Source organism: Catharus ustulatus, chromosome 1, assembly GCF_009819885.2.
Source record: "Catharus ustulatus isolate bCatUst1 chromosome 1, bCatUst1.pri.v2, whole genome shotgun sequence".
Lineage (NCBI taxonomy): Eukaryota > Metazoa > Chordata > Aves > Passeriformes > Turdidae > Catharus > Catharus ustulatus.
Genome location: NC_046221.1, coordinates 130,624,576 through 130,642,681, shown reverse-complemented (window position 1 = coordinate 130,642,681; position 18,106 = coordinate 130,624,576). Strand labels below are relative to the sequence as shown.

Here is an 18,106-nt window from a genome sequence, read left to right as displayed (position 1 = left end):
GTCCATGGGTTCCTCGAGACTGAGGACAATCTGGATTCCAAGTCTTCTCCTTCCTTAAAATGAAACTATTATGTGGAAGACAAGCAGTGAGATTCACTTCTTCCCTACCTCCACACAGGTTAAATTTGGACCTTGAGTCAGGACTGATAGGTCTGCATGAGCACACCTAGTAAACCACCACTCTTCGAAACACAGAAAAACTTTGGAAAAGATATCTGGAGGCCATCAAATCCACAAACCACTTGAGGTTAGGTAGGCTAACCTCAAACTCCAGTCTGGTTGCTCAAGGATTTCAGAAGAATTTCGAGTATCTCTAAGATTGGAGGTTCCCCAGGCATTTTGCTAAGCTGTACCAGTGATAAGCCATCTTCTAAGTGAAAGATTTTCCTTCCATGTAGCTGGAATTTCTCCTATTTAAACTTCTCCACTGCCACTTACCCATTTGTTGCAGAACTCCAAGAAAAGTTGGTAACACCTCCACAATGCCTCCTTGGGTAGTGCTGTCACATCTTGCAGTGTCCTTTTCATGCTGGACAAACCCAGCTCCTGCAGTCCCTGCTTGTACATCATGTGCTCCAGCCTCCACTAAACTTGAGTGGGCATGTCAATATATCCCTGTTGTAGCAGCTGTCCAAGTGACTGTGCTGGCACACTGGTGCCTCTAAGTGAATTCAACATCAAAGAGACGCAGTTACCAAATCTTACGTGAGACAAAGGTATGCAAATACAAAGAGTCTGGCCAGCAGATACTACTGCTTTTAAGTAAAATAGGAAAGATTAGAGTCTTGAATTCAGTTTCCTAAAGGCTGTATGTAGCTCCCAGACATTTTCTTGGCTCAAGAGTCCAGTCTCATTAAAAGCACTGGAGAAGTGAAGGTACAGGAACATTGGTTAATCCATGATTATCAAATTTTAAGTTAGCATCATGTCATAGGTGAAATACAGTCTTCAACTTACATACACAACTGTGTCTTAGTAAGATGATTCCTTCACATCAGTACAGCCTGCTCTAGACTTGCTCATTCCTGACATATAGTACAAGTAACTAAGTATTTTCTATTTAATCACACATCTGCACAGTGTTTGTAAAATCACATTTTAGCTTTCTGCTTGCTGGAGCCCAGGTTTACACTGAGGTTGATATTCCTCCGTACCATGGTACAATGCAAATGGTAACATTACAGGCCATTAATCTACAAAGGATTAAACTACAACATTAATCCACAAAGGATGAGAGTTCTAACTCTTCACAAGAAACCTGTCCTCTCAGCTTGTGGTCTCATGCAAAGACTACCTGGGTTTCTGCTTACAGGCCTGAGACTCCAGGAGGCTGCCTGCATGAACCAGGCTCTGAAAGATCCAACTGTGAGACAAGACAGCATGTTTTAAATTACTGTCTGTGTAATTAGGCACAGTAAAAGCCACTTTCTCATGTGGAGAAAGACCTGTTAATTGCTTTGCTGCCTCCCTTCTGCTGTCATTTCTTGTCCTGAAGGACCAGCTGCCCTTTTCATCTTACTCTGCCTTCTGCTCAGAATCTATTTCCCCTTTAGAAAAGGGGACCAATATCTACCTATCCCTCCCCTCCCATATAACAGTATTCAATTAGGAACGTACCCCTTGATATTTTTAAGCCCCAAACTGTGCTAGAGATTGACTAACCATTAAGATTTGATTAATTAAGGTTGCAGAAAGTAGAAGTATAATCTGACACAAAATTAATGCAGAGTGTTCTCAGGATACCAGCCTTAATTAACTTTACTGGAGAATTTTCACTGGCTGAAATCTCATCAGATTCTACCAATACAGTCAAAAATATGTAATTTCTCAAGAGAAGATGAGGATTTGCATACTTAACTCCTAAACTTGCAAGAACACACATTCTCGGGCCTTCAGCCTGATGATAGCTTAAAAGCTGTTACACACTTTGCTTTTAATAAATATATTCTATCTAATAAAGTCTTACATATGTACTATACCTACAAGTTCAGTAGCATAGTACAAGACACAGAATGACGACATAAAGTAGCCCACAAGTGAGCCTTTGGAACACAATGGGCAAAGGTTTTCTTTTTAAAATAAGTTTTGAAGTAGTACAATAAATAAAAAAACCTAGTAAGAAAATGTATCTGTTAACAGCATCTGGAAAAAATGACTTAATTATGCAGTTTTGCAGAGATGTTTCCTCATTAGTATATTGCAATTATGAACTTTCAAAGCCTTTGTTTTCAAACTAGGAATTTGTGAAGGAAGCTAGGGAAAAATGTAGTACATATATAGTACAAAACAGTCACTCAGTTATATGGACTGAACTCAGAGATGATCTTCATATTTGCTCTTAGAGACAAAACAAGAAAAAAAGGGAGAGATACAAACACATTGTGATCTGGAACTGCTAGAAGCTGAAAACAAAGGATTCTGCAAAAGCAACTCGGATATGGTGTTCTGGCCACAGCACTGCAAAATATGTACTTTCTAAATTGGGAGAGCTTGGTGGCTTTTTATTTGGTGTTTGGGTTGTTTTAGTGTGTTTTTTTTTTAAAGTTGCTTCTCAGAGACTCCCTGAAAGATCTTGTTCATTATAATTGGTGAGTTTTTTCTTTGCATTTCTTCATCTTGGATTTCATATGCCAATTTCAATAAGTGACTTGAAAGACCCAGTCAGCATGCTCTGATTACAATAGATACATGAGGTTCTCTCCATGCTACTAGATAACATGCACAAGGCACAGCTAGGCACTCTTCTGTTTTCACAGCAGTCAAAATTTCATTGTATCTCCTACAAGAGGAGTAGCGAAGATAGTAGGACATAAAATCATCCCCTTGATTTTTTAGGCAACATGCTGATGTCTGGAAGAATCTCACCCTGTTGTAGATGGAACAAGGAGTTGTAATGGAGAACAGCCTGTTCCAAAATTTAAAATGCAAAAAGACAAATAAAACAAAGTTCTTATTGTCCGGTACAAACAAAGTAGAAAGAACCAAGACACACAAAATAATGACAAGAAATTAATGAGGTGCAAAACATTTAAATAAGTCAAAGTGATGAGTCATATGGAAAAAACCAGAGATGTCCAGTTTCAGTGTTTCAACAGTTTGACAGTTTTACAGCAAGAAAGGGACCATTTTAGTGGATTTAATAAGTAAGTTTGCAATGAACAGGATCACAGATGCATCACATGCAAACAGACCAAACTGCACTAGTCATGCAGATATTTCAGATGGTCTGTGAGAACTCTTAATCTGCCCTGTGCTGCCTTTGAATTCATCTAACAAACATTCCTAGTGAGCCTTATGAAGAGATATTTTTAAGATTCTGTTGAGAAATTTGCTTAGCTTATATATTCTGAGTCCCAAAGCTTTTGAACAAGCAAACATAGTATGCATTTTTATTGTTTCAGAGTTTTATTTCCAAATAAAGATTTGTGTCAAGGTAAGTTATCAGTAGGAAAACAATTCTTTCCAACTGGTACAAAACAGAAGCTATATGACATCAGGTAGCTCTCCAGATATCCACAGCTCTTTTGAGCACTTCTAAATTATGTTTCTACTTTCTGCTGTAGGAAGAATTTCCCTCTTGCTTTTATTTCTTGGCAGAGCAGGTTAGGGAGGGGGTGGTAGTCAGGGAAGAGACAGAAAGTCAAAGGAACACTCACAGATATTGCAAACCATTGGAGAGACAGAGCAAAAAAGGGAAAAACAGGCATTCCCCTTCAAATAGATAGTAATTGGTATTTTCTGAGGAGGCAAGACTCTTAACTCCATTTTTTAGGAATCTTTTCACAATGGACACAGAAGGAGCTGCTTACAGTCTGGGCCAGTACTGATCTAAACAGCAATATGATATGAAGTACTTTTTGGAAAGTTATCACACACATAGGGTAGGTACAAAAAAGCTGCTGTAGGTAAGTTGCAGGTATGAACAGAACACATCTGAATGCTGAACAGTGCTGAAGTTACCACTGTGATTGCCTGGCATAGGGGAAATTACATCAGCTTATGTTTTCGTGGAGTAAGATAGGCTTAATAGTGTATTTCTTGTAAACACCAAAATATGTAAAGCCAGCATGTCAGGGTCTCTTTGACAAGATCTTTTTTCATTAACCATCAGTGATTTGCATTAATTATAATCCTCCTTCAATATACTTCACACTTACAGCTTTGCTTTTTCTACTGTTTTACCTGGGATTTATCAGATCAACAGACCTTGGTAATTAAGTCATTATATGCACCCTCTTTTGTAGAAGATCTTAGATTAGCTTGCTTTTGACTTCTGTAATTTCCTTGCTGTTCCAAAAAAATTCAAGTGAAGAATACATAAGCATGGAAGAAGAAATGGTGAACAATTTAATTTAAATTTGAGTGACATTGTTGGGTTTTTTTAAGCAAGTTTATCCAATAATGTGGGACAAATAAATTCCACTCTTTTTGGTAGCTTCTATACACATAGTAGGAGAAAAAAACTGGAAAATTGGTCACAGATGCCATCTGAAGATGTGAATACCACGAAAGTTCCATAGAAATAAGTGGATGTCACAAAAGTCTTGTAGAAAAATCTTGCTTGAATATAAAACCTCTCTTTTCTATGTCTTCTCCTAGGAAGCTTGAGGAAGGAGACAAAATAATTTCAGTTATTAGGCAAAGTACTAGAAATAACAATTTAGTTAACTACTTTTTCTTTTGAACGGGTTACTAAAAGGAACACAATTTTAGCTTCCTCAAAGCACCTGCCAGAAAGTTTTCAGGTTGAGGTAAGTCTTGTTACTGTAAGTATGTACTTTTTGTTCAGCTTCAGGTAGATAGGAAAGCATCAAGTACATCCTCTTTTGAGCAATTGTGGAAATAGATCTACTTGCCAAAACAGGTATTTTCATCAGAAAATGAAGCCTAAACTATACTTTCTGATAGATCCTACTCTATCTGCTCCAGCAAATGAAAGGTTTGAAGTATTACTCAAAGCAAGTAGCAGCCTAGCTTTTGTGATTTTTAAAATTATAAGAAATTTAAAAATATCACAACTGTACCTGTAGAAAAAGCAGAAAAATGTAACAGTCAGTGAGACCAAACAATAAAGTTGCATTTTTCACAATTACTTTGCAGATTTGTCATGATTTAAATGTCAGGATGAGACCTAGGCATTTCCATTTTCTGCATGCTCATTCCAGTTTCCATGGAAAGGACATGCACATGTGCACAGCCCAAGTATTACCCAGGTGCACACGGTGAGGCACTCAGTTGGCACTTTAGAGCTTATTCCAGTCTTTGTTTATTCCTCTGGTCTTCAGAGACAAAGGGACTTGGAGAGGACAACAAAGAATCCTTCAGGTGTAAGTGGTTATTGTCAGATATAGTTGTGTGCAGATTTCCCAAATGAAATCAAGCAAATGACTACAAAAGCAAGAATTATGTTTTCATCAAGTTTGACATGAAGCTCTGGAAGCAATCAGTAAATAGGGAAGGAGAAATACGTGTTCTGCTTTGGTTAGGTTTTGAACAATCAAGCACTTGAAGGAATAAAAATTGAATTCAACTGGTGAGAGTTGGCCCTTTCAGTTAACAGACAAGCCATCATTCAGCAAGGCCTTGCATGCAACCTTCTTTATTTATAGAACCACATGGATACTGACTTCAACTCTGGCTCACCCTCAGATGTCATTCATGCCACTTTAAATAACCAACAATTCTGGTCAAATGTGTCTAAAACCATCCTCAAGGGTAGGAGAGAAGAGCTTTACAGTCTTTACACTCAGCTGATTGTAAGCAGGTACATTACAGCCACTTCAACAATTTTACTTTATCTATAATAGGCGTCTTTTCTATCTCTCTTTATACTTGATCACTCGTAAACCTAAAACCCTGGTTCAATGCTTTCAGTAGCTGAAAGGATTTGAAAAATCATCCTTTCTGATTCCCATTTTACATTAACTTCCCACAATTAATGCCTCTTTCTTTAACTTGCTTTTAGCTTTCAAAGGCTGCTCCTGCATGGAATAATCCTACTGAATCTTTTCATGCTTCTCTGAACGCTTTTTCCTTTAGTGATACATCAGTTGGGTTAGATATAAACAACCTTCAAGCCAAATAGAAGATTTTGGCTTTCAGTGAGCTGGCTAGTTGGGGAGAACAGTAGAAACCTGTAAGAAAACCCAACACAGAAGCCTTTAATCCTTAGCTTATAAGAGGACTTTATGCCCAAACTGTAATAAGAAGCACCTAACTAATACCCAAATACATATACATGCAGAAAAGATAAAAGGAGGGGAAAAGTTCAGAGTGCAGACCACGTCTACCTTTACTTTGGGTTGCTCAAATTTTGCTATTACTAATCCTCATAAAAGGAACTACTCCTTCACTCATTGGGGCTCACAGTTGATACTTCTGCAGAGATGGCACGTCACATGGAAGAAGAGAAAAAAAGTCAGATACTGGACAAACAACTGACACATCAACATTACTATGTGTATACAATCTAGTTTTTAGATCTTATGTTTTTAACTTATCCAGAGGGACATGCACTAGAGCCACCATCCCATTCTTCTGGTGACATTTAACTCCTATTAACAATTTTCCAAGCTGTCCACATCTATGTCCTTACTTGCAAAAGGATCTCTTACAACAGAGGAGTCTTGGGGACAAAATAAAAGTCTAGTATTTTGGCTATGGTTATCAGAATTAATTACATCATAAATTAGCATTATATAGAGATAATCCAGAAACTTAAGGTGCTAAATTATGAGTTATCTTGGCTTCCACTTCACTCACAAAAAACCCCACATGTAAAAAGTAAAACTACTGCAAGTATCTACATTTGTAACTATGAAAACCATGATACTCCAAAATATTTCTGCTTTCTTTAACAAGACTTTCAAATATGCTCAAAAATAGAGATAAAGTAGAACACTTTACTGCAATTATTGCTCTATGAGCAGAGCAGGAACACTTCAGAAAGGGGAATGGGAAGGTGAAATTTCTTCAACAGAACAAATGGCAGATATGATTAAGTGTTCAAGAAGAATGTCACAGAAATAACATTAGCTGAAAGACAGGTATTGCAGGATGCATAGAAAGCTTCCACTGTTTTTGGCAGTTGGAACAGAGAAAAGCCAGACAAATTAGTTAAAAATCTGGCCTGCTTCAACAGCAGCCACATCAAAGGAGAGTCAGGTAAAATAAGAGGCTTCTAAAAGGAGAATTTATTTTCTAAACAACATTCAAATCATAGTGGGAAATGGCATCTAACCCACAGCAATTCTAAGAACAAGTTTTGCCTCGTTCAGAAGACCAAGTTGACATAAGCCAAAAATGCACAAAAATCCTCAGCAACAGTTTAACAGTCATATACAAAACTGTCCTAAGCCCCCATCAGAATTCAGAGACATTGTTTAATTTATAGCAAAGTTTGCCACTCTGATCCTGCTGACAGCCATTCCATTTAAAAAAAAACAAACCCACCCAACTCAGAAACTTCATACTTGCCACCAAAATTCATACAAGAATAGAATTATGAAAGATGACACTGAAGAGCAGCCTTGAGAGTGCAATGAATCACTACTAAGCACAGAGACACAGGCAACTGCTCCTCTCAAGAGGAGCTGGATAGAAGAGCTCACTTGCCAGAAACATGCTTGGACACCAAAATGAAGTGCTCAGGTGCTGTCTTAGGCTCAAAAAATACACAATGTTCAGATTAAATAGTCTGGAAAGCAGAGGAAACTTGGGATGTTTTTGGCACTTATTTTTTCTCCCACTGCAGTAGGAAATTAAAGCAACATACCACCACAGGAAGACGGGCATTCATTTGGACACTGACCTCAGAACACTGTTAAAGTTTTCTTTCTATTCTGTCTTGTAGTTGACTTAAGAAATCACATGCAGTTGTTTAAGGTACACAAACTGTTAGTCTCCAAATAAACGTTTAAGGAAGTAGTTAAGAAATATGGTGCTACCAAGAGGGACACAACTTTAAACTCAAAAATTTTACACTAAAAAATCCGTAGAAAAATATACCTGCAAAAAGAGTACCAATCCCTGCCTCAGCCAGACCAAGAATGCTAGAGGGGGACAGAGGAACAGAAATGCAAACAAAGAATGGACTTGGAAGACCTAGAAAACTTACACAAAATATATTTGCAGAGTGTGCTATCCCACTAGAAACACTGCTTAACAAGCAGAGCAGCAGTCCATAACGGTTGAATGGTCTTCAAAAATTGCTTCTATGAGGCACAAAAGTGAAAGGAAAGAGAATTTTCTGCCTGGAAGGAAACAGCACGGTTCAGCATGCTGCAGCAGTCATCAGAAATCAGAACCTTTTCCTGGAGACTTGCATAAGTAACTCCCTGATTTGCTGCCTTATTGGCTATACAACTGTGGGAAAACAATGTTTAAATAACAGCTTTCATCCCTTATTTCCAAATATTGTCAGTGAAAATGGAATGCCGAAAAGCATTTTGAGATCTTCCATGATGAAAGGGGCCACATAAATAATACATTTCTTCAGTATCTGAGAAAAAGAGGATAACAAAAATGTTTCTTCTGGCACTTTGGTCTGTACAGCAATCCTCTAAGTGTGCAGAGTGTGCAGTTGAAAAGTATCTTCTAGAGTGACAATTAGCTAATGAATTATACCATGCAAAACACTTTCAATTCCTTCCTTAAATGTTAATGAAGTCATTCCTCATTATTAGCTAATATTAAAACCCTACTGTTACATGAACATGTAATGAATACTAAAGTATCAGTGAGGAAGTGATATTACACGCTTAAATTTCTTATACAGTATCTGTGTTGCTCCGGGTGCAGGCTATCATGTTCATCTTCTATAAATACCCATTCAAACTTTATCTCTTCTAGAGATGCTTTGTGCACGAGTTGGGGATGACTGAAGGCTTTGCACCTGTTTTTCATTATGTAGCAGGGATTTTGCTTTTGTAAAACTGAAGAGAATATTGCCACTGCCCCAATCAGACTCAAGGAATAACACATCAGGTATACACAGAAAAATTAGACATTAAAAGGATATGTAGCAGTGGTGGCATTGTTTTTGCACGTTGTCACTGAAAGTGAATGACACTAGAGGGACACTATTGAATCAATACAATTCCTACTATCATATATTATGATAGCTGCCATCCAATAAACCAACACCTGTAGTCCCTGCAGACAAATAAACACATAGGAAAAGGGGGTGGGGAAGAAAAAAATGTTCCACAAAGCCTAAAGCTATTCAGAATAACTTAAGGGAACTCCCTATTCAGGGCAAATATTTTGCTTGGAAAAGGTTTTGGTGTCTGTAAACATTATTAGCTAGTATATAAACAAATATATGATGAAATGGGCTTATTTCCCTGATAAAAATCTGTAGCTCCCTTCGGCTAAGGCATGCTGTAATAATTTTGATAAGTTATGTCTCTTTCTCAAGTCATACAGCTTCTATATTTATGCAGACTCCATTCACATCTCTTATCACGCTTTGACTCCATGAGACCTTACAAATAACAGTTACTTAAAATGCAGCAGTCTATTTTTGGTTTTGTGTGGTTTGTTTTTGGGAGTTTTTTTATATAAAGTGTTTCACATTATGCCTGACTTTTAGAGTCTGAATTATTATCACATGCTCCAATTCTTATATGTATTAACAAAACCTATTCACTTATTTTTTGTTTCCCATGCCTGAGCTCAAAAACATCAGCCCAACTCAGTAAAACTGCCATCATCCAACTATTTTAAAACAAGAGAAACACAAAACAAAGAAAGGGTTTATGACTGAATTTCTCTGTAAGGCTACACACTACAGTTAGTTCTTTCCTACATTTAAAGTGCATTTTTGATATCCAACTATCAACTTTTATGTCTCCTGCTAATGGCGCCAATACCTTAATGGCATGCAAACACATTATTGTATTGATCCTACAATGAAAAGGAACCTCATAGGGACACAAGAGATCAGCCCAATTGAAATGCAATTATTAACTGGAAAAAATATGGATAGTGAAAAATATCGGAAAGAAACATTAATATGAAATTATTGTACTACTAAATAGAGTTTCTAAATCCTGCACATCAGAAAAAAAAATCAGCAAGTATAAAAATAGTGTCAAAGAATAAATAAAATATAAAATAGAGTCAATATGTACAGAAAGAGTACATACATGAAGACAACTCTGGTCTTGAGGAAAAAGAATGTGACAGAAAATCGACTCGTGAGAAACTGAAAAGGAAACAATTGTTTAACATTACTCACATCATGTCAATTAAAAAGGCGCCCAATTAAACCATTAGGCAACAAATTTTAAGGGAAAACAAAGAGACTTTCTTCCTTACACTCCACATGCTCTGAATCATGCCAAAGGATACTGTGAACAGAAAACAGATCAAACACATGCAGAGAGGACATGATGTCTCCTGCAATTAAAACGTAATAGTGCAAACATTGCTTTATGCCCACAGAACTCCTAATCAATGTTGAGCACCAAACACTGGGAGACTGTATCAAAAGATGATTACTCCACCTAATTTAGTCATTACTTCTCTAAGCATCCTTTACTGGAACTTTGCCAGCCATCTTACTTTAATAGCAGACTTGCATTCTAACAAGCTACACTATAATATATCAGAGTATTTTTTTACTGAACAAGAAAAGGTTTTTGCCCATCCTATAGAATTGGAACTGGCATGTGACAGTCCCTGTTCTAGCATGAACAACTATTTCTTTAATTTATTAGCAATCTGAACCAAATCAATGCTATTTGTCATGTACCACAGGAGAAAAGTTTTCATATCTATTTCATTTTAAAAATCACAAAAAATCCAGAGCTACTCATACTACTAGTTATGAGGAGTTTTGTCTAAACTTGAATGAAACATCTTTTGTTCTTGTTTTTGTTATATATTTTTTTTCAGTGTATAATAGTGCTGTCTTGGAATTCACTAGCAGCATACAGCTATCAAGAACTTTCTGTGCCTCAAGCGAGCACCTTGGGAAGACCGAAGGCAGCGGAGTCTGTTTAGCCTGATTTTATTTTCAAATTTATATCTCAGCAAAATGACCCTTAACAATCATGAATTTTTCTGGGTCTACATGAAGATAGATGATTTCAAAGGAAAATACATTTTTAACTTCCACTTTGACTGGGTTAGACAAAAAAAAAAAAATCCAAGACAAATGCAGAGAGCTGCAGATCAGAAATATTAGGCAGAGCTCTAGAAATTCTTTGAAAGTAAAACTGAGAATTCAAGTGACTCATGAGATTGAACTCTCATGAACTCATGAGAGAAAACAGGAACTGATGGAAAATATATGTACCTAAACTTAAATCAGGGAGTTTAGAAATGACTTTTTTATGACAAAAAGATACATATATATTAGGCAACAGTCGTGGTCAAGGTTAAAGTTCTGCAGTTATTTACTTTCCCTTGTTTTGAAGTGTCAAAGTGCTGTTGAGTTTGGCCTGAAGGAATTCACTTGAGCTGAGCGCAAGACTTAAAAGTGTAAATAATCTGTGTGCTCGTGATTTTTGCAGCTCTTGGGGTTAACTAGCTATCCAAAAGGCGGCAGGTATTTCCACAGAACACCTTGTGAACGATTCAATGACTGCTCACTTGATGAGCATCACAGCTTTGACTGTTCTGTGGAGTTTACCTCTCTCCTACATACTAATGACCGACAAGCTAAGATGCTGAACAGGAATCAATTTAAGGCTGCTGCTGAAGTAATAATATCTTTACCAACATGATCCACAGTATTTTAAGTGAGGTTTCACATGTACTATAAACAGTATCATGGAAGGACCATTAATAAGCATCTGTGCTATTTTAAAACAACAGGTGGTGAGATCGTTTCACCAAAGTTATGTGCTCACCATATGTGTGAGTGGAAATACTGTAGGAGGTAGAAGGCAAATGAGTGAATAGTTAGCAAATATATATATTATATAATATATATAATTATATGGATATATTAATATCTATATGATCTCATTAAAGCTGCAGCACATTTCATGGGCAAGCTAATAGCTGCCAAGATAACTTCAATATACCTTTGAATCTTTTGGAATAGTTGCTAGAACAAAAATGTGACAAAAAGAAGCAGTCAGAATAAGAGAAACTAAGAATGTACGTTGGCATTAAACCTATTTGCCTATCACATCTGATGAATCATTGGGACATGAGTGCAGAAAGGGATATAGAACTGTGCAGATACCAGGCAGTTGCCACAAAGGCAGGTTAAATTCCCCATGAGTCCTGTAAAGCCAAAGAACCGAAATGCAGGCAATTTTTAAATTGATTTTAATAAAGGTTAAAAAATAAATTAAATTCTGTGAGAGAGAACTACACCCCAGCCTGACATGAAAATTCTTCTACTGGAGCTCTTCCTCATAGTTCATGCTTTATACTTGGTTCAGCCAGGGAAGAAGAACAGAGATATCCTGGAATCACTTTACAATCACAGCAATATGAACAGCTCAGAAATGCAGCATGTCTTCAGTATTTTAGGGAAGACAAAATCCACTATTGTATCTTATTGCTTCTATCATAAGAATGAAAGGAAAAAGAAAAGAAATTTTTTGATCTGGCATTTGGCTGAACATTTGCACCAACTGTCCTATAAAAGTCCATTTTGTGTTATTTTCTCCTCTGATATGATTGTATCTTAAGACTGGGATATATACTGGAAGCATACAGTTCTTACACAATCAGATCCTTTCTTTTATAATGTTGTCTTAATAAAGTAATTTTCTACGAGTAGACAATACGGAGGCTTTCTCAAAGCGGACTCTTGATGCATCATGAAAGCAACACATATAAATAGATCCATGTTTGTGCTGTTGTTTACATGCATTCCCCTTCAAGGGAAAGGCTTCAAGCGGCTTTCTTTTGCAGGAAGCAAGCATGAACTCTGCATTTCTATCTCCATATTACATATTAAACTCAGGGGCTCCTCATCTGGGTTGTGAAGTGCTGAATTACTTGACTGTGTCAAATTCAAAATAAGATTATCAATACCTATCTTGTTGCCACCACTAATATATTATAAATGGATAAAACTCTTAGTTCTCCTTAATGATTGCTACCTTGGCAGTTGACTGGGCACTCACATAAAGATTGACAGTCCAACATGAAATCCATTTGCATAGTAGGAGACAAAGTTTCAGTTTGTGCCTGGCATTTATTTCTCAGAAATATTTTTTTTTCTCTCCCAAAAACAGGAGCTATTGCATGTAAAGGACATGCATTTGGAAAGTGCGAATGCATTTCTTCTTCTTCAAAAAAAATGGTGTTACTACTGTTGAAATATTCTTGATTGTTTGCACATGCTGAAGTACATAGTTTTAAGTCCATTATGTAATATCTGCTCCCTTTTACCCTGCTCAAGTCTTTTAAAATTGAATTCTTGAATTGGAAAAAAATAATCCAACTAAAAGCCTAGCAACAACATAAATTAAAAATGACCTGCTTGCTTTGAGATATGGTTATTTCAGTTAGTTCAAACAGCACTTGCTAACATAATATTTTTAATTCTCATAATAATAGAAAATATATTTAACTGAAGTGTTTAATCTCAGCCCCTGGAAAGGACTACAAGTGAAATAAAACCTGTATAACTCCAAGTGCATTCAAGGTCACTGGGTTTTCCAGTTTGTTCTACTGAGGAAACAAGCCCTTCGCAAACATACCCATCTGGTCCCCACTAATAACACTGGGTGAATGAACCTGCTGGTTCAAAGGCTGACAGCAGCCTAGAAACCTCAAAAATAATTAAGCTCTTACAAATCTGAAGAACAAACCCAGATGAAGTATTCCAAAATAGAAGAACCTCTGAGGAAAAGACAACGAAATCTCAGCTGCTCCCCAGTCTGTCTGCCACCAACCAGCTGGCCAACTAGGCTGTTCTTCCAAGTCAGTGATGATGTTGCCCCAGATCAACCACAATAAAGATGCTTTCCTTTGGTTGGCAGAAGTATGGAAGTAACAGTAACAGAAGGAGCAAGAAGAGTTCTGGGAAAGAAATCTGTAGGAAGCGGATTCACATCAGTTACACCATGGAACTAAACTCACATTGATAATTAGATACACTTTCTTCTGTGGACACATGCGCATTACACCATTTGCCGTTAGAGCACACAAGAAAAAAACAAAAGCAATTCAAGTTTGCAGTGGGGTTCTTGGTCAACCACTACTTTATCTCTGCTACCATATTATTTAAAAAAAAATATTAATTAAGAGTCTTGAAATACTAGGTTTGCCAGGAAGCAGGAAGAGGTAAATTGGCTGTGATAACAGTATCAACATTAGTGAGTACTCATACTACCCCGTGCTTGCAACAACTGATGGGAGGCCATTACTCGATTTCATCACTCTGGTGAAGAACTTGACTATAGATAGAATGGGTGGGCTAATATGTGAAGCATCTGAACTCAGCTACACGGTTTCTTTTTCCAACCAAATGCAACTAGAGAACAAATCAGCCAATCATTGCAAACATTGCAACTCTGAAACTGCCTGCATGCTTAATTCTAGCAAGGAAAAACCAATAGAAATGTCGTAACCAATTCTTCAAAGTTTTTACAGGAACAAAATAAATGTATGGTAGATGAATGACACAGGTTTCACAAAATATTGTTTTTTCTAGTGTGAAACACATACATTGCATGTGCCATGACATGCTTAAAGCAACAAGCCTATACAGGATCACAGTTAAAGACTGTGCCTCAGAGAAAAGATCTCTCTGTTGGACTGATTTCTGACTCTGCCATTCATCACTCGCTCTTTGTTTCAACCTTGTGAAGCCTCAGTTGTTTTTTAATACACATTTTCTGTCTCTGTAGCTGTCATCTGCCTTCTGCATACCCAGCAACAGTACTGACTGTATTTAAGTATCTTCCCGGAAATAATGACAATAAATAAAGCAACTCCCTGTTACCTCCCTAAGTATTGTGCCACTCTAGCACCATGACCAGAGGCTTCAGCCCCATCCAAGAATCCCGCAGCTGTCTGAGCTTCTCTGTGAACACTAAGGTAACAGGATCCTTGAAGATGAACATACAGGTAAGTAGACATTGAACAAAATAACCTTCAGCTTCCAGTATCCTGCTTTCTTTTTCATTAGGAAGAGATTAATTCCTAATTCTTTACTTCTCAGAGACACAGGCATTGCTTCCATTTCCAAACCACACAGAGCCATTAACCACTACACAGTGCTTATTCTAACGAGCTGCCTCTGCACGCCAGCCTCCCGTAATGCCATATCTGCTTTAGGGCAAGTTTTCTTTTTTAAAGCAGAACAAATTTTAAAAATAAAACCAAACCAATCAGCAGCACAAAAACCCCCCCCAACAACAACAAAACCAACTCAACAAAAACCACCAGTGTATCAGGCACAGAAATAGGTCAGGCAGATTTCTTCCCTTCTTCTCAATTCCAAAACACCATTCTTTTGATATTAAGACCTATGTACGTACCACAACGTGCAGTGTTAACAGCCAAGCTACAATATGCATACATTCTTGCTTTTTCCACTTCTACAGGTGATATGATGGAACAGCAACTCACTAATTCTTCCATTAACAAACAAATGCATTTGAATTTTGCTGCTATTTTGCTTGCCGCAAACCTTAGGCTAGATGATAAAACGAATGGAAGGGGGAAAAAAACCCACGCAAGACTCCGAAAAAGATGACAAAATCCATTTTGGTGTAAGGGTCGGTTCCCCAACTTCCACACTCTTTAATTTCCTGGGAAGCGACTCCAAATCCAGGAATGTGTAAGAGGTGACATCTTTTTTTGCTTCTGCTCCCTTTCTGCCCTAAGATGTCTTCCCCGTGACTCGAGGAAGGCGCCTCGGCCCGGGAGGGAGCGCGGGGCGCAGTCCCGCACCTGTCGCAGCCCTGCCGTGCTGTGCTGCGCCACTGACAGGGTGTCCCGACACGGGCACCGAGAGCGGCCGAGCGGGGGCTGGCACCGGGCCACCGCACATCCTGGCCGCGGAAGATAAAACGCACCACGGTGGCGCTTCAGAGAGGGCATCCTTGCCGCTTTTGGAGGGAACGGCGGCAGAAGGGAGGAGAGGGAAAGAGAAGGAAGCTACGAGTGCCAGCAGGCTGCAGGCGCTGCCCGGGCTGGGCGGCCAGCAGAGCCGGAGCGGGGCTCGCACCGGCAGCGCCGCGTTCCTCCGGCCGGGCAGCGCCGCAGCGCTCGCCGCCCGCCCCCGCAGCTCCCGCTCACCTTTCAGCGACCGGCTCAGCGCATCTTCCTCCCTCCCTCCCGCAGCGGCTGCTGGTGGCGGCCCAGAGCCCCCGGGCTCGGCGGGTGCCCGGCGCTGTTCCTCTCTCAGCCGGCAGCAGCTCCCGCTGTCACTTCACCCCCACATCCCGCCGGCGGCGGCGGCAGCTGCTGCTCCTAAATTCACGGCGCTCCGGCGGCATGAAGTCATCCTCCCCGCCCCCTCCGCGGGCCGCCGCACTCCGCTCCCGCCGCGGAGGGGGAGACGGCCCCGCCGCCCGGCAGCCCGAGCGCCGCGGGGCCCTGGCGCTCCACCCGCGCCGGAGGGGCCGCCGCTGCCGCGGGAACACCCGTGCCCGGCTGCCCGGGAGCCTGCGAGGGGCGGTACCGTCTCCCGGGTGCGGTGGCGGTCCGGGGGTCCCTCCCCAGGCACGGCGGCGGGATGGGCCGCTCCGCCCCTGCCGGCCGTGCCCTCCCGGGAGTCCCCTCCGCGGGCAGCGCGGCGCTCCCGCGCGGCGGACGGGGCTGCGGGCCCGGCCCCGAGCGCTGTGCCCGGCCGTGCCCCGCTGGGCAGCGGGAACGCGGGAGGGCAAGGCCGCTGCTGAGGGGGAGCGTCCCCGGGGAGAGCTGCGTGCCTGGGTCTCGCCGTTTGGAGGAACACGCGCTGTAGTCCGCTGTGTTCGTGTGTGAGCTCCCTGTTCCCGCTCTCACCTCCCGGCCTCAGGGCGCCCAAGCGCTCCTGAGCTCGTGCCCCTAAAAAAGGCAGCGCTCCCTGGGATGCGAGAGAGCTGCTCGGGCAGTGGCTTCTGCTCTGTGCCTGGAAGGGGAGAGCAGAGGACAGGCACTGTGCTGTGCTCAAGGTCACCTGGGCATGCTTCCCCTCTACCAAGGGCGACCTGATATTTCTGAGACCCAGCAGTAGGCAGCGTGTCTATTTTTGTTACTGACAGAGTGCTGTGCGCATACTGAGTGACCGACAGGCTTGTAAAGAAGGCTGGATTCCTATCACAGTTTGCAATCCCATCACCCATCCCGTATGCAGGACAAGCACAGCTATGCTGGTACATAGATGACACCAAGCAGTCTAGTTTGGATTAATGATGCATGTCACTGGTGCAAGCCAAATCATTGCAGTCTGAGAGCTCTTCATATCTTATGAGCAAGGCAGAGTTGTGTCTGGTCGAGAGAAGCCATGCTGGATGAGCTCCTAGGAAAAACAAACACAGGAGTTTCCAAGGTGTTGCACCTGCTCAGTTGACTCGGTGGGCGAGTGGTGCCTCAGCAAGGTTTTGGAACAGACTTGTGCTGGAAATGTTGACGAGTTCCATTGTGGCAAGGTCTGTAAACGTAAAAAGCTGCTTCGGTGGCCTTGGGTATAAGTAGGATCATTTACTGTGGTGGTAGAGGAAAACAGTGAAGTCTCACTAAGGTAGAGTTCTTGGTCTCTGAGATGAAATATAAAAGCTCTGAACCCAAGTTCCCTTTTAGAAATTCATTGTGTTTATTTTTATAGTGGTTCTGGTGCAGCTTTTCACCTGTGCAGTTCTGCAGTTGCTCTATTTTGGGCTGCTCCTGTTTACTCCCTGCCTTGAACCTCTTCTGTTGATTGGCATTGCAGACCTGAATGTGCAGCACCGGCAGCATCTCAGCAGTGATATTTAACCTCAGCTACAGAGTGGTAGGTTCCGTGATTGCAGGCTCACCTCCACATGCACAGAGGAGTTTAGGGGCACTTGGGCAGGTGGGCAAAGGGAGCCCCTGCCCAGCCCCTCCCAGGGAAGGCTCAGTTTCCATGGAGGTGGGGGACACACCCAGCAGTCAACCAAAAATCTCTGTGTGGGTGTTACTGCCCAGGGCTGCACGAGGCATTATGGGATGGATAATAGAG

The 18,106-nt window shown here is 40.6% G+C and overlaps 1 protein-coding gene across 1 annotated transcript in view; it reads right to left on the bottom strand.

Moving 5' to 3' along the window:
- PKIA (cAMP-dependent protein kinase inhibitor alpha) overlaps window positions 1-16,454 on the bottom strand; it is a 45,134-nt gene extending 28,680 nt beyond the window's left edge. The window contains exon 1 of the mRNA XM_033063898.2: window positions 16,222-16,454. The gene's annotated coding sequence lies outside the window, so the exon portion shown is untranslated. The remainder of the gene's footprint in view (window positions 1-16,221) is intronic.
- Window positions 16,455-18,106: the final 1,652 nt, after the last annotated feature.